Source organism: Sus scrofa, chromosome 4 (assembly GCF_054392235.1).
Source record: "Sus scrofa isolate SSC_HxYL_T2T_F1_AM1 chromosome 4, Sscrofa_HxYL_maternal_Yorkshire_Landrace_v2.0, whole genome shotgun sequence".
In the NCBI taxonomy this organism is placed as follows: Eukaryota; Metazoa; Chordata; class Mammalia; order Artiodactyla; family Suidae; genus Sus; species Sus scrofa.
This window is the reverse complement of record NC_139386.1, coordinates 32,967,894-32,990,942: the sequence shown is the minus strand read 5'-3', so window position 1 is coordinate 32,990,942 and position 23,049 is coordinate 32,967,894. Positions and strand designations below refer to the sequence as shown.

Sequence of the window (23,049 nt, the reverse complement as noted above, 5' to 3'; positions counted from 1 at the left end):
TATGAGCATAAGCAATTAATTAGAAGGTCTCAAAAAGTGTTTCAATCCTTTTTGGTCTTTCTCATCAAAAGTACAAGCGCCTCTAAGGAAACAAATTGTTCCCTCTCGAATTCAGGGCCAAATGGGGACACTGGCTGCTGGATTTGGAGGTGGTTCTGCTGAGCTCCCTCAGAGCAGACCTTGTCCAGTCTCCCCTGGAGATAAAGGAACCCACATGGATTCAGCTGCCCACTCTCTGGGCTGCATGCAAGAAAGACCCCAGCGAGAAATCTCCAGCAGTAAAGACAGCTCAGGGCCTTGCCAGAAGGGAGCAGCTGGGCAGACAGAGCTGGGCAGTCATCCAAAAGCTAGGACTTTAATTACCCTGGGAGGGTTCGCTCCAGATGGGCTGGCTCTGGTGTCCTGGAGCATCAGCAATGGCAGGGGAAGTCCCAGCTCCTGGAAGTCAGCTCTAGATGGGAGGAGGGCGGCCTCAGAATCCTTGAAGGCAGATCCTCACTTTCCGGTCACGCAGCTTCTCTGGATGTATCCTAAGCAAGAAATAGATCAGTCATTTTTCTAGGTCTCACCTCCAGAGTCTGAGCTCCCCTCTATCATAGGTCTGGCTAGTAGGCTGCTGGGCACAGCAGACTTCTTGGGTGCCCATCCAAGGACAGCAGGGCCCTTGCAGACTCATTAGGGTCCTGATGATATGCTGGGATACCCAGACCCTGAACCACTGATGACCTGGCCCTACCTGGGAGAGATGAACAGCATGGTAGCAGGAGACCGTCTGTGAGGCAATCAGAAGCTTCTCTGAGAAAATTTCAAGCTCTTGCTGGAGAAATATTGGAAAGTATGGGGAAAAGTACATTCACAGGAATGCTCTACTTTGTGATAGCAAGGGAAACCTGTATCTTGAAAGCTTTCCTGGAAGTCCTGCCCCAAGACTTGCAGTCTTTGAGGGAAGTGTTCAGTATTTAACCGGTAAGTATTACATTAGCTGTAGCATGACTGCAGATGCTCTTTATCACACTGAGGAAGTTCCCTTTGATTCTTAATTTGCTGGGAGTGTTTGGTCCTGAATGGGTGGTAAACTTTGTCAAATGCCCTTTTTCCTTCTATTGAGATGTTTATGTTTTTCCTCCTACACACTGTTAATATGATGATGTATACTGATAGAAACATAGACTAGGGCTCAAGGATCCACGGAACTTGAGGGTAGGTGTCTGCAGTCCTGGTGGGAGACTGCAGAGTATAAGAACTTTGCAGTTTTGAGTTTCCCAGCTGTGAAACTCTCCACTGATAGTCACTTGCTCTTGTCTTCACCACACAACCGGTTTTCTTAATAATAACAGTTCTGAAGAATATACTACAAGACAGTGTAGTCTCCTTTTTCTTTTTTTTTTTTTTCCTGTTGTCCCCACAGCACGTGAAAGTTCCCAGGCCAGGGATCAAATCCACACCACAGTAGTAACCCAAGCCGCAGCAGTGACAAGCCTGGCTCCTTAACCTGCTGACCCACAATTTTACTTTTAAAAACTATGTATTAAATTCTGTTCAAGCACTAGCAATGTCATGGTGAATAAGACAGCACCCTAGGCTGCAAAGGGATTCTCTGGGTAGGTCCAAAGTATATGCTTCTATGCTTAAAATCTGGGTCAGTTGCTAGATAAAATATATACTAGACAGGTGCATATAGAGGACAGGATGGTTAGTTTTCTTCAGGAAGGTTGCCTGAAGGAGGTGAGTTTTTCTGTTTACTATTTACTTTTCTGTTTCACTTTACTCTGTAAACAGAGGCGCATAATGCCCACTTCCAAGGGCTTTGAGGATTTAAATGACAAAAGAAATGACCAAATCCAACACAGCTGAGAATATCAGAAGCACTCAACCAAAGTTATTTCCTGTGTTAGGGACTGCATTCAGTCCTAGATAACAGAGTCCCCAGTAAAATTGTTTTAAAATATAGAGGCTTACTTTTCCTTCAAAGCTACTTCCTGGTTAAAAGATGGTAGCTGAAGCTCCTGCCATCATGATTACATTGTGGGAATTCTGTGTTTTGTTTTGTTTTTTCCTCTTGCAGAACTTTCGGGTGACATTATTTGTGATGAGAAGCTGGTCATTATTCATCCTCTTCTTTCCCTTTTTTTTGACATGTTTTTAAAATACAACTGCTTTTAAGATTCTCTCTTCATCTTTTGTTTTCAGCATTTGATTACATTGTGCTTCTCTTTATATTTAAATCCCTGTTAAGTCATTGGTGGAGCCATTGGGTCCTGTCAGGTTTGTTTCATTATATGTAAGGGCAGGTCTGTTTTAGTTTTGAGCTTAGTCTGAGAGCATGGCCCTCATTCCTAAGGCATGGGCTTTCTGGAGCAGCAACTGAATGTGTGAAGTATTTGATGAGCTGTCTTCACTCTGGCAGGTCTAAAACTCCAACATCTCCCAGTATCATCATTCAGCTAATCTCCTCAAAATATTTGATCTCTAAAGTCTGGCCTTTTCATACATAGTCTGGTCCTCAGCCAAAGAACTGAGGTGAATTATCATGCTGACTCCTAAGGTCACCTCTCTGTACAGCTCCCTTTTCTCAGGTACACTGTCCAAAAATTCCAGCTGCTTCAGCAGCCCAGCACTGATCTCCTTGACTCCTGAGCTCAGCAGGATGACAGCTCTGCTAGGTTTGCACCTCCTTATGCTGAGCCAGGAAAGTGTCCCCAGATGGAAAGCCAGAATGCCCACGGGCCACTTCCTGAGTTTCTCCCTCTCAAGTTCACAGTCCTACACTGAGTGTTGGTTCATGCCACGCCTGAAAACGATTGCTTCATATGTATCTTTTCAGTTTTACAGTTATTTTTGGAAAGAAGGTAAGTCTGGCACTTACTTTCATGGCTAGAAGCAGAAATCTATTGCTGAAAAGCTTATTTATTTATTTCGTTGGTAGCACTACTAATAGTAACACAGTAACATCAACTCTTTTATGTTTTATAAAGATGTTTAAGCTATTTTAAGTTTTAAATTTAAAAGAATTTAAAGCCTGTAAAGAATTACATTACCAGGAGTTCCTGCTGTGGCTCAGTGGTTAAAGAATCTGACTAGGAACCATGAGGTTGCAGGTTCGATCCCTGGCCTTGCTCAGTGGGTTAAGGCTCCAGTGTTGCTGTGAGCTATGGTGTGGGCCGCAGATGTGGCTCGGATCCCGTGTTGCCGTGGCTCTGGTATAGGCTGGTAGCTACAGCTCCAATTCGACCCCTAGCCTGGGAACCTCCATATGCCGCGGGAGTGGCCCTAGAAAAGGCAAAAAGACAAAAAAAAAAAAAAAAAAAAAAAAAGAATTACATTACCAGGTTGAACTTTTCTCTAATTCCTCTTAGTACCTCTAGAGGCAACTACTATCCTGTATTTACATTTATTACCTGAATGTGCATCTTTATACTTTTCCTATTCATGAACATATCCTCAAACACTAGAATAGAAAGTTGCCCTGGAGAGAATATGGATGTTGTATTAGACAGATTCTAGAGGCAGGAAGATGAAGTAGAAAGTTGTTGAAATGGTCCACGTGAATGTTGGTGAGGCAGGGGGTAGGGCCAGAGAAATAGGTAAGGAGACTCAAAGTCCATTTAGAAGAAAGCAACAAGATATTTAATTTGATCTAGAACTTGACTTTTAAGTATATTTATTGGTATTATTTAAATCTTTAGAAATACAGCTTTCAAAAATACCTCCCGTTAAACACTTAATGAGTGTCTCCCACGTGCCAGGCACTGTGCTGAGCTCTAAGGATATGCAGTTGATCCAAAAAAAAACCCCCATAGTTTCTGTTTATACGAGTCTTTTTTCTCTGCCCCAAATCCAATCAAAAGTGACAAATCTGCACAGGCATTTTTCAGCCTGATGCTCAGCAGGTATGACTGGTATGGCTGTACCAGGTGTGTTCATTCAGTGCCCATTCTGATTGGTTGGCACCCTGTTCTAATAGGTTGATTTCCCATTCTTATTGGGTGAGGTCTGCATTGTATCAGTTGTTAAGTAGTTAACTCTTGCCAAAAATGACCCATAACATGGTACCTCAAAGATAAGTCAAACCTATCATCCTCTTTATCTCAAAAGAAAAACATTAAAAGAATTACCCGGGAGTTCCCGACATGGCGCAGTGGTTAACGAATCCAACTAGGAACCATGAGGTTGCAGGTTCGATCCCTGCCCTTGCTCAGTGGGTTAACGATCTGGCGTTGCCGTGACCTGTGGTGTAGGTTGCAGATGCAGCTCGGATCCCGCGTTGCTGTGGCTCTGGTGTAGGCCAGTGGCTACAGCTCCGATTCGACCCCTAGCCTGGGAACCTCCATATGCCGCAGGAGCGGCCCAAAGAAACGGCAAAAAGACAAAAAGACAAAAAAAAAAAGAATTACCCTACAACTCCAAACTGTGGAGCATGAGAAGCATGATTAAAGAGAGGAAGTTAACTGATAGTAGTTTTTTTTTGTTTTTTGTTTTTTGGGTTTTTTTTTTTTGTCTTTTTAGGACCACATCCATGTCATATGGAAATTCTGAGACAAAGGTCAAATCAGAGCTGCAGCTGTCAGCCTAGGCCACAGCCACAACAATGCGGGATCTGAGCCATGTCTGTGACCTACAGCACAGCTCATGGCAATGCCAGATCCTTAACCCACTGAGCAAGGCCAGGGATTGAATCCGCATCCTGCAGGATACTAGTTGGGTTCATTACCACTGAGACATGATGGGAACTCCCCATACCGATACTTTTATTAAAGACATACACACACATACATAGAACAAAAACTGTTTTAGTGCAAGAATAGGCCTAATATATTAAGAACAGATGAGCAAACTAAAGGCCAGAGATATCTTCTTACCCCACTGGGTAACGGAATGTACTCACTTCTCTTGACTTTAGATCTTAGCAGATGATACAGAGCAGATGTTCTTAAACTTGAGTGCCCATCAGAATCACCAAGAAGACCTTGTTAAAATGCAAATGTCTAGGCCCCATTGCTTGAATTTCTGAGTTTGTAGGTCTGAGAAAGCACTCAAGAATTTGTATTTCCAGAAGTGCCCACTGTAGAGCAGTGGGATAAGCTTCTGACTGCAGTGACTCTGGCTGATAACAGGTGCAGGTTTGATCCCCAGCCTAGGGCAGTGGATTAAAAGATCTGCAGTTGTGGCTCAAATCCAGTCCCTGGCTTAGGAACTTCCATATGCCACAAGTTTGGCCATCCAAAAAAAAAATTTGCATTTCTAACAAGTGTCCAGGTGCTAGTAACTGCTGCTGGTCTAGGAACTACAGTTTAAGACTCACCAATTTGGGGTGTTCTCGTTGTGACTCAGCAGGTTAAGAACCTGATGATGTCTCTCTGAGGATGCAGGTTTGACCCCTGGCCTTGCTCAGGGGATTAAGGATCTGGTGTTGCTACAAGCTACGGTGCAGGTGGCAGATGCAGCTTGGATCCAGTGTTGCTGTGGCTGTGGCATAGGCCTCAGATGCTGCTCTGATCCGACCCCTGGCCTGAGAACTTCCATATTCCTCAGGTTTGGCCATAGAAAGAAAAAAAATCACTGATAGGAGAGTTCTCAGAGCAAGTTCTCATATTATATTTGTCTGTATTTATGTTTCTCACCTTAAGAGAGTCATCGGCTCTGTGGCTCCTCATTACAACACTCAGTTGTCCATATTCCCAAGGTTGAACGTGTATGCTAGGAAGCTGATATCCAAAAGCAAGGAGAAGGTTATAAAGGAGCCATTTCAGTAATAGCGATTTTTTTTTCTTGAAAAAAAAATGACAGTAGGGAGATTTGGGGCTTTCCAGTTACTCCTCCAGAACTTACTGTGCTATAAATAAACAGCCTTAAGTAGGCAGTTGGGATATGACAGTATTTCCTTAATAAACTGTACTGGGAAAGAGCTAACAATGGTGAGCCACAGATGTTTCTAATGTTTAGGTGGTTATTATCACCAGCAGTACATCTTTAATTCACATGAAATGAAGTTGCATAACCCACTGATGGCCCATTTTTTATTACATGTGAGACCAAAAAACAACAACACTAATTATTGCCTAGACTTGATAGAGCTCTCTGTTTTGTCAAATTGTGAAATTCCCACAGGCATTCACTTTGCTTAGTCACTCAAATTTTCTGTGAATTAGGGCCATGTCCTGGTGCTTCTTCACTCAACTAATGCTTATGGAAAAACAACAAAACTTAGGAACTGTGCTCTGTGGGGAAGCCAAAGGTGTTCAGGATATGGTGACTTCAAGGAGAAAAGCTTACTATAGGAGAGAGGAGACTTCTGCAGAAGTTACTGTGACAGAAAACAGTCAAGAAGAGCAAGTACCCAAGGGCTCAGAAGAGAAAAAAAGTGAAGAGAATGGAAGCAGTGAGATGACTCAAGAGGTGTACCAGTGTAGGACTGACCCAGGAACTGACCCAGGAATGTAGTAGTCTAAGAATGACCCAAGAGTGTAATAGTCTAGGACTGACCCAGGAAGCACCTGTGGAATAATAAAGCAGGGTGTAAATAAAGCAGGGACAAAATGTGGTAACTGATTGTATATCATTTAGGTTTTGAGAAGAATGTTGGTGCCATTAACCAAAACATAAGAGTCAGGGGGAGAGGTACATTTCAGAGCTGGGGAAGAAAATGATGAATATAAGTATAGATAGGCTGGGCTTACCCTTCTGTAAGTAAAGCTAGAATGAACTCTTGAAGGCAGCCGGAGAAGTGGAGGTTGATCTTGAGAAAAAAGTCAGATTGAGGTGCTGTATCAGTCAGGATAGACCAGGTTATGCTGCCATAACAAGCAGTAATAAAAATCCCAGTGGCTTGAAATAGTGGTGCTTATTTATAACTCACAATTCTATAGCTGCTGTAATTCAGCAGGGAGATTCTGTTCATCCTAATTACTCAGGGAGGATACAGTTTCACGGAGGCTCCATCTTGGCAAATTCTCAGTAAACATGGAGAGTGAGTGAGGGGAGCATAGCCAAGCAAGCACTAGTTCATAAAATGGCTGCCTGGAAGTGACGCATGCCTTGTTTTTCTCCTCATATTTCATTGACAAAGTAAGTTACAAGATCATCCCTGAGATCAGAAGAATGTGCAAAAATAATCCTACATGGGCCCAGGGCAAAAGAACTGCCATTTGTGAATTGCTGTTCTGACTCCCACATGTATCACCCAAGACTGGGACCCATGATGAAGACAGGTCAGTAAATATAATCTCTGATGTAATGAGGAGAGAGAGTGGAAAGTGAAGCTGTAAGGACAGAACCTTAAGGAACACACAGGAAGAACACATAATTGAGAAGCAAAATAAAAACACACAGAAAAACCAAGGGCTCAGTTTACTGAGATCACATCCATGAGAAGCATCTCAGGAAGGTTCCTCCCTGCCAAAGATGGAGATAAGTCAAAGACACTGAGGATGATGAAAGGTCGCTGAGTGTGACCCTGAAGGAGACGTGATTGACCTTTAAGAAATCTGATTTAGAGAGATGATGGGGCCAGAGAGAAGCTAGACTGAGGAAGGAGTCATCCAAAGTGGAGGCAGAACATTGGATTATGGAAAAATGATTGAGAAGAATGTGCCTTGAGGTAGCAACAAAATCAATGCTGCTCTGCTAAATGAAATCTGACAGGTTTTCATTTCTTCATTCAGCAACTATTTATTGAACGTTTACTCTTGCCAAACACTGTTTTAGGAGCTGGGAGAGAGTGAACAAGATAAGTTTTCTGTTCCCATGGAGCTTATCTTCATACGGAGGCAGATGTACAATAAATAAGTGAGCAAATGAGTAAGAGAGAATTTTCAATTATATTTAGTTGTGATAAAACCAGATAAATTATATTTGGTTCTTCTTTTCCTTCTGAAAGGAAATCACAGGGTGGGTGGAGAGAATGGGCTGAAGGGTATATCCTGGACTAGTCAGGGACAGCCTCTCAGGAGGGGGTAACATAAAATCTAACTCCCAAAGGACAAAAAACATCAGCTAAGAAAAGACCTGGGAGTTTGGGATTAGTAGATGCAAACTATTACATTTAGAATGGATAAGCAATGAGGTCCTGCTGTATGAGCACAGGGAACTATATCCAATCACTTGTGATAGAACATGATGGATAATACGAGAAAAAGAATGTATATGTGGGTATGACTGGTTCACTTTGCTGTAAAGCAGAAATTGACAGAACATTGTAAATCCACTATAATTTAATTTTTTCTTATTTAAAAAAAAGAAAAGATTTGGAGCTAGAGTGCTCCAGGATAGGCATAATCTCTGAAGGAATGATCAAGTTCTCACTAAAAAATGGGGATTAGAAGAAACATCTTAAGCAGCTGGGTGTGTGCACATGTACATGTGCGTGTCTGTGTGTAAATACCTATAGCAGATGAAGGTCTAGAAGGTATTTGCCTCTCAGAGCACATTCATTCATTCATTTATATTCATATGCCTTCTCTTCCAGGTAACGTGCCACAGAACCAGCTTCAGTTGCTTGGGGAAAATTGCTGTAGGGCAGAGTCACTGAGGCAGAGTCTCGTTCTTGGTGTTTTATATTGTGCAGACTGTTTCTTTTTTTTTTTTTTCTTTTTTTCTTTTTGTCTTTTTGCTATTTCTTTGGGCCGCTCCTGCGGCATATGGAGGTTCCCAGGCCAGGGGTCCAATCAGAGCTGTAGCTGCCAGCCTACGCCGGAGCCACAGCAACACGGGATCCGAGCCGTGTCTACAACCTACACCACAGCTCACGGCAACGCCGGATCGTTAACCCACTGAGCAAGGGCAGGGATCGAACCCGCAACCTCATGGTTCCTAGTCGGATTCATTAACCACTGCGCCACGACGGGAACTCCCAGACTGTTTCTTTTTAAAGTTTTTGAACCACCCTTTACTGGCTTCCCATGAAATGCCTTTTACATTTGCCTTCTCTCTAGTTTCAGATTTGCAGAATTTAGTCAAACGTGTAGAAGGTCAACTTTTCTCACATGTGACTGTGGGCATAGGGCAGATATTCCTGGGCCTGCTCTTCTACCCATGTGGGTTCTTTTAAAAGAAGCTTAAACAAATCTTTGCTGAACACTGTGACCCACCCCAGTGGTCTTGGAAGAGTAGTCTTATGGCCATTATGATCTGAATTAAACCACCATGGGTAAAGAGTACATATATTTTAAACGAGGGATGCCAGAGTGGTGGGATTATCTGTTAACAAATTTGTGTTATTTCTGTTTATTCATAATATTTGTTTATTGTCCCCACTGCCCTCCCCTGCTATAACATAAGCTGCGTGAGGGCAGGAATATCTGTCTGTTTTGTGCACTGATATTTTCTTAGATCCTAGACGGTGCCAAATCTGGGGAGGTTCTCAGTAAGGATGAAGTCAATGTGTGTTTCTTCTCTTTGTAGTGGGGTCATGGCAGGAAGAAAGGCTTTGGCTGGGCTAGTGACCGAAGGCGGCCAAGTTCCATTGTGAGCTGTGAATGCTGGCCTCGGGACTTTGTCCTGTTCACCTCCAAAATCCTACTCTCGATATCCAGAGATGAGCCTGTGCTCAGAGAAACGGGCTGGAGATCAAGGGGGTATGGAGACAGAGATCAGACCTTCCCTGAGTCTTTGAGCCTCAGGGACAGAGGAGTGTCTTTTACAGGATGCCAAAGAGAACGAAGAACCCCTACTGCCTTCTGAAAGGACAGAGATAGAATATATTCTCCTGATTTATGCAAATTAAAAACTTCCCCCCCAAATATCTTAAAGGCCAAAAAGGGATGATAAGGTGGGGAACATGGCCATTTTCTGTACATGCTATGTGTGGGGTGGAGCGTAAGAGCTTTCCAGTCATTTTGTCACCCTGGATCTCCAAACCACACTGGAGGCAGGAATGAATACAATCTCCATTTTAAAGATGATATAACTGCAATCTGGAGCATGGCTTAATCTGGAGCTGGTGGTGACTAGTGTGGGCCTGGAGAAGAAAGGCTAGAGTTACTGTAGTCAAGGACCCACAGAAGGGTCACTTACAGGATTTCCAAGCTGTGGAGATTCACCCCGGTTACACAGGGTCAACCCCCACCCCAGTCACAAGTGAAAAGGGCAGGGGGAATGGCTTAGAGATAGAGGAGGGGCAGGTGACCTTGACTGAGGCCTTGGATCCCCACTTGGTATGTCACATGGTGGCTTTGTTTTAAAATGCCAACAATTTGGGGAAATCTTAACCCAGAAGTTTTGAGAAGACAAATTCTGTTTTTAGTACATGTGCCAGTGGAGTGAAGTTGGCTCCAAGTGGAGCTCAGGAAAAGCAACAAGGTGCAGGTCAGAGAACCCCAGCCCCCACAGAGCCATGTTTAGTTTATAACCCCCATTCAGCCCCATATTTCCAATAAGAGAGAAGGAAAACAGAGGAGGCCAAGTACCTGCTAAAAGCAACTCCACTAAATCTAATTTAAAACAGAAAAAGCACAAATCATCATTTTGGAAATGAGACCCCTTCCCTGCAGAGCTCTGCTCAGCAAAGGGATCACTGAAGAAATCAAAGAAGAAATTAAAAACTACCTAGGGAAAAATGATAATGAAGACACAATGATCCAAAACCAATGGGATGCATCAAAAGCAGTTCTAAGAGAATTTAGAGCAATACAAGCTTAGCTCAGGAAGCAAGAAAAATCCCAAATAAACAACCTAACTTTACCTCTTAAGCAACTAGAGAAAGAAGAAAAAACAAAACCCAAGGTTAGTAGAAGGAAAGGAATCATGAAGATCAAAGCAGAAATAAATAGAAACAAAGAAAACAATAGAGAAGATCAATGAAACTAAAAACTGGTTCTTTGAAAAGATCAACAAAACTGATAAACCTTTAGTCAGATTTATCAAGAAAAAAAGGGTGAGAGTTCAAATCAATAAAATGAGAAATGAAAAAGAAGTTACAATGGAAATACAAAGGATCATAAGAAACTATTGCCAATAAAATAGACAACCTAGAAGAACTACACCAATTCTTAGAAAGGTACAATTTTCTGAGACTGACAAAGGAAGAAATAAAAAATATGAGTAGACCAATTCCAAGTACTGAAATTGAAACCGTGATTTAAAAACTTCCAAAAAACAAAAGCCCAAGACCAGATGGCTTTACAAGTGAATTCTATCAAACATTTAGAAAAAAGTTAACACCTATCCTCCTGAAAATCTTCCCAAAAATTGCAGAGGAAGGAACATTCCCAAACTCACTCTATGAGGCCACCATTATCCTAATACCAAAACCAGACAAAGACACTACAAAAAAAAAAAAAAAAAGAAAATTACAGTCCAATATCAGTGATGAATATATATGTAACAATCTTCAACAAAATATTAGCAAACCAAACCCAACAATACATTAAAAGGATCATACACAATGATCAAAAGAGATTTATCTCAGGGATGCAAGGATTTTTCAATATCCACAACTCAATTAATTTGATATACCACATTAACAAATTGAAGAATGAAAATTATTATTGTCTCAATAGTTGCAGAAAAAGCTTCTGACAAAACCCAACACCTATTTATGATAAAAACCCTCCAGAAAGTGGACATAGAGGAGAACTACCTCAACATAATAAAGCCCATAAATGACCAACACATCGCTAACAACATATTCAATGGAGAAAAACTGAAAGCATTTCCTCTAAGATCAGAAACAAGCCAAGGATGCCCATTCACACCACCTTTATTCAGCATAGTTTTGGCAGTCCTAGCCATGGCAATCAGAGAAGAAAAAGAAATAAATAGAATCCAAATTGGAAAAGAAGAAGTAAAATTATCACTGTTTGCAGAAGACATGATATTATACCTAGAAAATCCTAAAGATGCTACCAGAAAACTGCTAGAGTTCATCAATGAATTTGTAAAGTTGTTTGGATACAAAATTAATACACAGAAATCTGTTGCACGTCTATATACTAACAATGGAAATCAGAAAGAGAAATTAAGGAAAAAAATCCCATTTACCACTGCATCAAAATGAATAAAATACCTAGAAATAAATCTACCTAAAGAGACAAAAGATCACTACTCTGAAAACTATAGGATCCTAATGAAAGATGACACAAACAGATGGAAAGAAAATACCATGTTCTTGAATTGGAAGAATCAGTATTGTCAAAATGACTATACTACCCAAGGCAATCTACAGATTCAATGAAATCCTTAGCAAATTACCAGTGGCATTTTCACAGAATTAGAACAAAAAAATTTAATTTATATGGAAACACAAAAGACCCCAAATAGCCAAAGCAATCATGAAAAAGAAAAGGAGAGCTCGAGGAATCAGGCTCCCTCACTTCAGTGTATACTACAAAGCTATAGTAATCAAAACAGTATGGTACTGGCATGAAAACAGAAATACAGATTAATGGAATAGGATAAAAATTCCAGAAAGAAACTCTTGCACTTATGGTGAACTAATCTACAACAAAGGAGGCCAAGAATATATAACAAAGAAAAGATAGTCTCTGAAATAAATGGTGCTGGGAAAACTGTCAGCTACATGTAAAAGAATGAAATTAGAACATTCTCTTACATCATGCAGGAAAATAAACTTGAAATGGATTAAAAAACCTAAATGTAAGACCAGATACTATAAAACCCTTAGAGGAAAACATAGAGCATTCTTTGACATAAATCACAGCAATATCTTTTTAATCCATTTCCTAGAGCAATAAAAATAAAAACAAAAATAAACAATGGAACCTAATTAAACTTAAAAGCATTTGTGCAGCAAAGGAAACCATAAACAAAATGAAAAGACAACCCACATAATGGGAGAAAACATTTGCAAATGATGAAACTGACAAGGGATTAATCTCGAAAATATACAAACAACTCATGCAGCTCAATACCAAAAAATAAACAACCCAATCAAAATATGAGCAGAAGATCTAAATAGACATTTCTCTAAAGAAGACATATAGATGGCTGAAAAACACATGGAAAGACACCAACATCTCTAAATATTAGAGAAATGCAAACCAAAACTAAAATGAGGTAAACTGTAAATCAACTACAATAAACTTTTAAAAATGAAAAAACAAACACACTACAATGAGGTATTACCTCACACCAGTTGGAAAGGCCATCATCAAAAAGTCTATAAATGTCCACTGATAGATGATTGGATTAGGAATATGTGGTATATATACACAATGGACTACTACTTGGCCATAAAAAAGAACAAAATAATGCCATTTGCAGCAACATGGATGGAACTAGAGATTCTCATTCTGAGTGAAGTCAGAAAAAGAAAGACGAATACCTTATGATGTCACTTATATCTGGAATCTAATATATGGCACAAATGAACCTTTCCATATCATGGACTTGGAGAACAGACTTGTGGTTGCCAAGGGGGAGGGGGAGGGACTGGGAGGGACTGGGAGCTTGGGGTAAATAGATGCAGAATGTTGCCTTCAGGATGGATTAGCAATGGGATCCTGCTGTATAACACTGGGAACTCTGTCTAGTCACTTATGATGGATGGAACATATAATGTTAGAAAAAAGAATGTATGCATGTATGTGTAACTTGGTCACCATGCTGTACAGTAGGAAAAAAATATATATATACAAATGATTTTTTAAAAAGTCTACAAAAGAGCTTTAGCTTGCACCTACTTAGGGTGTGGGTTTACACCAGCATTGCAATTCGCTGTCACCACGTTGCAAGTGGTGAGCTGGAACATCAATGGGATCTGGAGTCCTCCCCTGCAAGGAGTTGGGTATGTACCACCATGGCGGTGGGGCACATTTTGGACAAGCTGGATGCCAACATCGTCTGTCTTTAGGTGATGTGCTGAAATGACCAGGGATGTGCTAACAGAGCCCCTGGCTATCACTGAGGGCTATAACTCCTATTTCAGCTTCAGCCGCAACTGTAGTAGCTATTCTGGTGTAGCCACCTTTTGTAAAGACAGTGCTACCCCAGTGGCTGTCAAAGAAGGCCTGAGTAACCTACTTGCTACTCCAAATGGGGATGTGCGTTGCTACAGAAACAAGGATGAGTTCGCCCAAAAAGAGCTTTGGGTTCTGGATAGGGAGGGCAGGGCCCTCCTCACACAACACAAGATCCACACATGGGAAGGGAATGAGAAGACCTTGACCCTAATCAATGGTGTACCGCCCCCATATGGACCCTGGAAAGCCTGAGCAGTTCACCTTTAAGATGCACTTCTTTTGCTTGCTGCAGATCTGAGCAGAAGCCCTCCTGGCAGCTGGCAGGAATGAGCTGAAGAGGACCCAGGGTGTGAGTGGATGGACAGCTTGCTCAGTAACCTGAGATGGCAGGCTGGTTCCCATATGGGACCCTTCAATGATAGCTACCACTACTTCCAGCCAAAGCAGAAAGGGGCCTTCACCTGCTGGTCAAAAGTCACTGGTGCCTGCCATCTGAACTATGGATCTCAGACTGACTATGTGCTGGGGGATAGGTCATGGATACCTTTTAGTCCTTCTTGCTGCCTGAGGTGATGGGCTCTGACCAGTGCCCTGTGGGTGCCACCTTGAGCATGTCCCCTGTGCCGGCAAAAGAGTGCCCACCTCTATGCTCCCACTTCTTCCCCGAGTTTGCAGGCACCCAGCTTAAGATCCTTTGCTTCCTAGTTCATCTTGAACAAGATTTCTGCATTCAAGCAGTCTGCACTGCAGCTCAGTAAACACAGGTACAGATGGCACCAAAACAAAGCCCGCATGCGATCAGCCAGGCCTCGGTCAAGTCAGACTGGCTCCCATAGAGGCCAAAAAAACCTGATGAGCTATCCTCCAGCCATCCCCAAACCTCTTCTAACTTGGATCTTCCCAGTTTGGGCACTGTGTGACCTGGGTCTCATGATCCCAGAGACCTCAGAAGAGGAGGTGATGGCCAGTGCGGTGGAGGGACACACCAAGGCTTCAGAGGGCAGGTATAAGAAGGAAGTACAGATATGGTTCTGGAAGTCTCTGCTGAGAGGGCCCATACCTACGCACCTCTGTGGGGGCCACACGGAGCCATGTGTAATGCAAACTGTGGAGAAGCCAGGACCCAACCTGGGCCGCCACTTCTACATGTGTACTAGGCCCCAGGGTCCTCCTACTGACCCCTCCCCCCACTGCAACTTCTTCCTCTGGAGCAGGCCCAGTTGAACCAAGCCAGGATATCTGGCATGGTCAACCTTGCTCATGATGAGACCAGCTTCTGCCTAAGCTGCCTCATCTTCCCCCAAGTCCTCCTTCCCTTCCTCCTCATCTACTTTCCTCAAGGACCCTTCCCTTCCCTCTTTTTCTTCTTCCTCTAAGGCCTCTCTTCCTCTCTGTTCTTCCTTCCTAGGCTAGCTCCTCCTCACTGGTGAGCATCTTGGGCCTTAATGCTATAACCCATTTCCCCACATACTTCCCACCTTCCTGTCAGAAGTACATAGGAACCAGTTGCCCCAGGAAGTTGTGATTCTAAACCCCTTTCTTACTTGCTGGGAAATGTAGCTGTGCATAAAGTCCAAGTCTTTGTTGATTAAAAAAAAAAAAAGTCTACAAACCATAAATGCTGGAAAGGGTTCAGAGAAAAGGGAACCCTCCTATGCTATTGGTAGAAATGTAAATTGTTTTAGCCATTATGGAGAACAGCATGGAGATTCCTTAAAAAACTAAAAATAGAACTACCATATGATCTTTTCTCCTGGGCATCTATCTGGAGAAAACTGTAATTCAAAAATACACACGCACCCCTGTGTTCATAGCAGCGCTATTTGCAATAGACAATATATGGAAGCAGCCTAAATGTCCATTAGAGGAATAAATAAGGAATGGATAAAAAATGGAATATTACTCAGCCATACAAAAGAGTGAAATATCATTTGCAGCAATGACTAGAGATTATCATCCTAAGTAAATCAAAGACAACTATCATATGATATCACTTTTATGTGAAATCTTTTTTTTAAAAAAGTGATACAAATGAACTTATTTACGAAACAGAACCAGAATCAAAGATTTCAAAAACAAACTTAGAGTTACCAAAGGGGACAGGTGGGGGGAGAGATGGATTGGGTGTTTGGGATTGGCATATGCACATTATTTTATATGGAATGAATTGTCAATGGGGACCTGCTGTATAGCACAGGGAACTCTTCAATATTCTGTGATAACCTACATGGGAAAAACAACCTGAAAAAGAATGGATATGTATATGCGTATAGCTGAATCACTTTGTTGTATGGAAGAAATTATCACAATATTGTAAATCAAATATACTTCAATAAACCTTTAAAAGATGGGGAAAAAAAGAGAGGAAAGCTCATCTCTCACTAGGCCTTCCGTGAAGCATCCTTTAGTCCCTGGGAGGCAAGGAAGGGTCCAGTTTTCCACATTTCTACTCCAACAGGCAGGGTGCAGGGTCCTCTTTAGCAGAGGAGGACAAAGAGGAGCCTGGTCTGCATGCACTTATATTCTCTTGGTCGAAGCTCCAGCCATACTTCTCCTTGTCCCAGTGTCCCATGTCCCAGGATACGAGCCAGGCAAATTCAGAGGGCTCTGACTTGGGATGTGGGTTTGGCTCCATTTTTTTTTTTTTTGGTCTTCAACATCCTTTCTCTGTCCCCCTCGGGGCTGACTGGAAGGGCTAGCATATTCAGGGCCAGCGTGCCACTCCTGCTATTGCTTGGTGACTGACTCTAGAACTGGTTCTGAGAGGTGAGGTCAGGTTCAGCCTTGTGCCGAGACAGCCGAGGGGGTTTTGTATCTCCTGCACTGTGAGCACGGTGTGTACTCTCAGTGCTAATGCCCTGTGACAGATGGGTTCCTGCGAGCACTTCACGCTTGGCTGGTCATTCCTGCAGAGAGGAGAGTCAGGTGGGAAGTTGCTCCCAGAGAATTTATTTCCATGGGTTTGCAAAGCTACAGGGCTCTGGGAGCATTTGGCGATTGAGAGAGATCAACATCACGTTTGCAGCTTTTCAAATCCCTCCCAGACAACCTGAACTGATGATATGCGAGAACAGAGAAAATTGGTTCCAAGTGAGATAATACTCAGGGTCAGATGGACCTGGGAGCTCCTCCCTACTCTCTTCCTTCTCTTCAGATCCTTAGGGCCAGCACGGTGTTAACTTCTAGGAAACAGGAATCCTCTGACCTTTAATAAATGATCAAAATTTCTCTCTTGCCTCAGTTTTGATGCTACCTGCTACTTCGATTCCATTCAACTAACATTTACCAATGTCCTACTTTTTTCCAGGTAAATGAAAATGACAGTGATACATACCATCCTACCCTCTTGGCGTCTTGGAGGGGAGACAGACATTCATTACAGCAATCATAGTGCAGCAACATATACTGCCTTAAAGTGCTTATTCACCTCATCTGCATGTGTATATTTATATATATACAGTTGGTTTCCCCGTGAGACTATAAGCATTTTGAGCATAGGGACTGTATCCTGTTTGATCATTTCTAGGGTTCAGGGTATAAAGGAAATGTGTAATAATTCCTTTTGAAACTGAAAGGAAATGAATTTGAGGTGGTAGAGTTCTATGGTCAGAGCATATTCTGGATGAAAAACAGCAAGTTATTCATGTTCGTTACAACCAATCATTCATGGTTGGTTTCATTGCACTTTGTCCACTTGAAAATAACCCCACCACTTACACAACAGAACAGCACAGAATCCTACTGCTGATCTCAGGAATACACTGCAGGCTGATCACTTCCAGGCTTATCTTTTCAAAGCAGTCAAATAGGCCAAGTAGAACAATGAGGGATATTCATAAAGGGGAAAACAATTAAGTTGGGTCCTTATCTCAGAACATACACAAAAATAAATCCAGTTAGATTAAAGATCAAAGTGTAAAAAGAAAACCTAGATAATTAGAATATCTCTTTGTAATTCTGAGAAAAGAAAAGCCTTCCTTAATAAGACAAAACAAACCCCCCAAACTCATGAGGCATAAAGAAAGAGTTTGACAGATTTGAGCTTATAAAACATAAAACTTCTCTAGAAATGAAAGAAAAAAAAATTTTTAAAAGCCACCAAGTTGGAGAATACTACCCATATATATAGAGATGAGTAAGAAAGGTTATCTTATCTAAAAAAAGATAATCTAAAAGAAGAAGAAAAAAAAGATGGGAGAGGGGAGGGAAGGACTGGAGGTTTGGGACTGGCAGATGCACACTGAGGTCTATGGAATGAATGGCCAGCAGGGACCTGCTGTAGAGCACAGAGAACTCTACCCGGTATTCTGTGATGATCTATGTGGGAAAAGAATCTGGGAGAGAATGGAAGTGTGTACGTGTATAACTGAAAAACATTGTTGCAGAAATCATCACAACCTTGTAAATCAACTGTACTTCAATCAAACAAAGAGAAAAAGAAAAAAAGACTTTAAAAAGTGGCATAAACAGAAAACTTACAGAATACAAATGGCCAACAAGGGTTACCTTTACTTTCATATCTCAGGTAAGCCTGTGTTTTTATTACTGTTCGTCTGTTTTTGTCTCCATTCTAGCAAAATTCATCTTGTAATATGACCTCACAAAATACAGCACCACTCTCTGATTAAAATCTTCTTAAAAAGGTGAAATATTCATACAATCTGAAGAGAAACCAGAGTAATGAATAAAAATCTTTTGGAAAGAAGTAAATAGCTTTATCTTTTTGAGATATTTTGCCTCTTTGTAATCATCAGGAACCCAGGTTTCGTCTCTGTGACCTAGAAATCAGAGGAAAATTTCACCAAGGCTTCAGCTTAGAGAAGCCATCAGTGGAAGATAAAAGTCATGGCTTGTCCACACCATGGCAGAGCCTCCTATTCATTGCCAACAGCCAAGGCCCTTGATTGATTGTCGCAGGGTTCCAGCCTTCTCAACAGTGATGAGCTAAGTGTGTGTTCCTTGGTGGCTCAGAGTAAACAAAGAGTGGATTTCAGCAGCATTGATGGTTCAGACCCGCCTCATTCAAAGGCAAGTTGACTTCAGCTCACACATAAAGATATGATGTATTGGACACCCAGGCATTTGAGGCCTAAATACACTCACGTGTCTGTTAGCAGCTTTCTCCTCATTTAACCCCACTTCAGGGATAGTCACTTCAAAAGCTATGTGCTGCCTTGGTCACCTGGGCTCGCAGACCCAAGGAAGAACTAGAAGAGGTACATTTATGCATCCATGAAAAGGCTGTCAGTAGAGCTGAGGGGAGCAGTTCAGAGAACTGGAGAGTGACTTTGAGAGAAACCGGAACAACAGTAATTCAGATAATGAGCTGTAAAGGTCAAAGTGCGTCTTTTTGCTAAATGTGATTGGAAAGAGAGCTAAGAATTAGATTAAGAAGTGTTGGGAATGCTTGTTTGTCATGTGCCTGAGGTTGCTGACATCACCTTTGGTTAATTCCCTCAGGGCTGAGGGGCTGGCAGAGTTGGCAGCACAGGAAAGGTACCCTGCCCTCCTCTCTGTCTTTCTCCTGCCCTTGTGTGGAAACCAGGGCATCCAAAAATTATTGCTGGCGCATCAGGAATTCTTAAAGTTTTTCATCTTATTTACTTTAACAAACAGGTATCCCACTCATGCTCCTACCTCATTAGGGTAAATATATTGGACAAATCATTGTCTCTCTTATTTTTCTGGTGCTGCCCTCGTATGAATGAACTCATTCTTCTTTCCTTCTCCTTCCATACCTGCTTCAGCACAACATTAATAACTGCTCAATTGTACATATTCATAAACATATATGTGATATGTCATTTAAATATATATAGGAGTTCCCATGGTGGCTCAGTGGTAATGAACCCAACTGGCATCGATGACAATCAGGTTAAATCCCTGGCCTCGCTCAGTGGGTTAAGGATACAGCATTGCCATGAGCTGTGATGTAGGTTTCAGACATGGCTCGGATCTGGCATTACTGTGCCTGTGGTGTAGGCTGGCAGCTATAGTTCCAATTTGACCCCTACCAGGTAACTTCCATATGCTGCGGGTGTGGCCCTAAAAAGAATACACACACACACACACACACACACACACACACACACACACACACACACAATATAAATGATTATATATTTTAGGGGATGTTTGGGGGTTTTTTTGGTTTTGGTTTTATAAGCAACTGTTTATTTTCCATCAACCTATTTCCATTTTAAGAGTCTGTGGAAGAACAGCTTAAGACCACTCAGTTCTTGTTCTACCCCATTCAGAGGTCTGAGCAGTAGGAGCTGCAGATGGTCTTTAGTGGCAGGTTGAGTGCTCCAGTCCTCAGGAGGGAGTTTCTTTTTTTCTTTTTTTTTTTTTTTTTTGTCTTTGCTATTTCTTTGGGCCGCTCCCACGGCATATGGAGGTTCCCAGGCTAGGGGTCAAATCGGAGCTGTAGCCACTGGCCTACGCCAGAGCCACAGCAACGCAGGATCCGAGCCGCGTCTGCAACCTACACCACAGCTCACGGCAACGCCGGATTGTTAACCCACTGAGCAAGGGCAGGGACCGAACCCACAACCTCATGGTTCCTAGTCGGATTCGTTAACCACTGCGCCACGACGGGAACTCCCAGGAGGGAGTTTCTGGAGGGGCACAGAGGACACCTGCATGCCTTCAGGCCCAGTTTGCCATCTCATGTTGAGTAACAGTGAACTCAAGAGCTGGAGCCATGCATTCACCCTGAAATTCCTCCTTGGTCACCACCTGCTCAGCTGCTCCTGTTCCTCCTTTTCAATCTCTTCAGGATCTCTGTAGAAGTAGAGATCAGGCATGGCCTCCTGTGAGTGTTCACAGGAGATGGTGCCAGGCATGTATAGGACCACCCGGCCAAGCATCTACCACATCAGACCCACTGAGTGAGCCCCCTATTGTTGCGTAGGATGGCAATGTCCACATAACACAGAGGAGGGTCTGTGTTACACAGAGCAACAGTAGGAGGGTTAACATGAGCAGCCTCTGTGAGAAGCTTGTGGTCAGATCTGGGACCAGTAACCACCCGAAGTTTTGGAGGGCTGCCTGGATCTGGTCGGCAAAGGTTCCAGGAGTGAAGCAGACAGCCATAGGAGTGGCTCCAGTGGCAGCAGCAAATTCAGCACAGTATTCGCTGGTCAGTATTCCTGAAGGGTATGGCACTGACATCAGGTGGGTTTTCAATGACAGCAATGGCACGAACTGCCAACAGAAGCTTCTTCCATGTTCTCTTCAGATTTACAATGCAGATGCCATCACTTTCCTGTCTGTAGATGTACTGTTCCATTTGGCAGTCAAGATTGGGGCCAACTAAGTGGGTTCCTGCTGCAGGAAATTTGAAGACATCCTCCTTCTTCATTTTCAGAACATCAAGGGCTCCAGACATTGTGAAAACTACTCTTTAAATTACAATGGGAATCCAGGACAACTTCATATGGACCCCTGACTGGGTAGTGTGGAAAAACACAGACATTTTGTAATAAATCTAAAGTATATACACTATGTGTCGTTTAGAGAGTATTGTGGTGGCCAGGAGCAAAACAGCTGCAGGAATCCAAGAAAGTAAGTCAACACAGTACAGAAGCAAGTAAACCCCAGGGGCACTGTGTATATCCCACTGGTCTAGAACATCAGTGCCCAGCGGGATGAGTTCAAAGAGGGGAGGCAAGTCAAGTATTTCCAGATTTGAAAAGAGTTACACCTACAGGTGAAAGGGAAATTGAAATTAGAAAAACAGAAATCATCACAGCACTCAGAAAGAGACAATAGGGACAACTCTCTGTCTTGGACTTGGACAAGTAACCCCCTCTCCCAACCCAAGTATGCCATTAAGGTGACTCTTGTCTGTAGTTCCCCCATTTAGCGTAAGCAAACACCAGTCACGACCCTCAACCCAGGCTTCAATTTTCATTGATAGAGTTGCAGCAAACATGCACTTACAAAGGAAAAAATGGCAAAATAGAAAATGAAACACTTCGTGAATAAGAGTCATAATCAAAAATAAACACCAGAACTACAAAGACTTCACATGTTGGGATTATCAAATATAGTATACAACATGTTTAAAGAAACAAAGTGGGGCTTAAAAACATAGTAAGCACAGCAGACTACCAAAGCAATAATATTCAAATTAAATTTGAAAAATATTTGCATATGCTTGATAGATATTAAAACTATTATAAATGAAGTATAAAATACTAACCAATGGGTTAAAGAGAAGTTTGGACACAGCTGAAGAGAGAATTGATGAACAGGAAAATAGGCCTAAAAAAATTACAAGGAAGGACAGGTATCAAAAGAGATGGAAAATATGAAAGAATGGTTAAGAAACATTTAAGATAGAGTAAAGATGCCAATATGCATCTAATGAGAGTTACAAAAGAGGACAAAGAGAATTTGTAAGAAGACAAATGAGAATACACTGTACTAATGTAAAATTAAAAGTTAACTTATTTAATAATAGGGAAAACTGTGTGTGGGGAGTATGTACTACCTTCCATCTTTATACTATCTTTGTGATTCTGTAAACCTAAAAGTGTTTTAAAGTAAAAAGTTTATTAGCATAAAAAGAGAAAGAGAGAGAGAATAAAATTTTCCAAGTATTTCAAAAGACACAAATCCTTAGATTCAGGAAGTTATACAATTTTTAAGTAGAAGAACTAGAAAGAAGGTAGACAAAAGAATATGCTTAGATACATCATAGCAAAACTTCAGAAATCAGAGGCAATGACAGCTTTAGGACAGCCAGTGAGAAAGGAAAGATAACCACAAACAAATGCTAATTAGACTGACGGCTAACTTAGCAGCAACAGTGAAAGTCAGGAAATAGTAAGAAAATATCTTCAAAATGCTGAGATAAGATAGCTGTCAAGGTAGATATATATACTTTAAGAGAATCACTTCTCAAGAACAAGGACAAAATGAAGACATTTTCAGATAAATGCTGAGGAAGGTGACCTCCAAACTTACTAATTGAAATTCTAAAGCCTGTACTGTAAAGAGTGAGTGAGAGAGAGAAGAATCCAGAAGATAGGTCCAAAATATAAGAAAAAAGTGTAAGTACATTTAAAAAATTTTTTTAAATTAATTAATTTATTTATTTTTTGTTTTTTAGGGTCATACCTGCTGC

General features: G+C 41.8%; 1 long non-coding RNA gene and 2 pseudogenes across 1 annotated transcript in view; 1 reads left to right on the top strand and 2 right to left on the bottom strand.

Moving 5' to 3' along the window:
* The window catches only part of LOC100156960 (uncharacterized), a 106,933-nt gene that overhangs the window by 22,064 nt on the left and 61,820 nt on the right, over positions 1 to 23,049 (bottom strand). The window contains exons 6-7 of the long non-coding RNA XR_014843535.1: positions 5,622 to 5,705; positions 364 to 530 (exon numbers count right to left, since the gene is read on the bottom strand). This is a non-coding gene — a long non-coding RNA (uncharacterized LOC100156960). The remainder of the gene's footprint in view (positions 1 to 363; positions 531 to 5,621; positions 5,706 to 23,049) is intronic.
* Positions 6,154 to 15,140, top strand: LOC146403753 (DNA-(apurinic or apyrimidinic site) endonuclease 2 pseudogene; annotated as a pseudogene).
* Positions 19,072 to 21,615, bottom strand: LOC110255298 (small ribosomal subunit protein uS2 pseudogene; annotated as a pseudogene).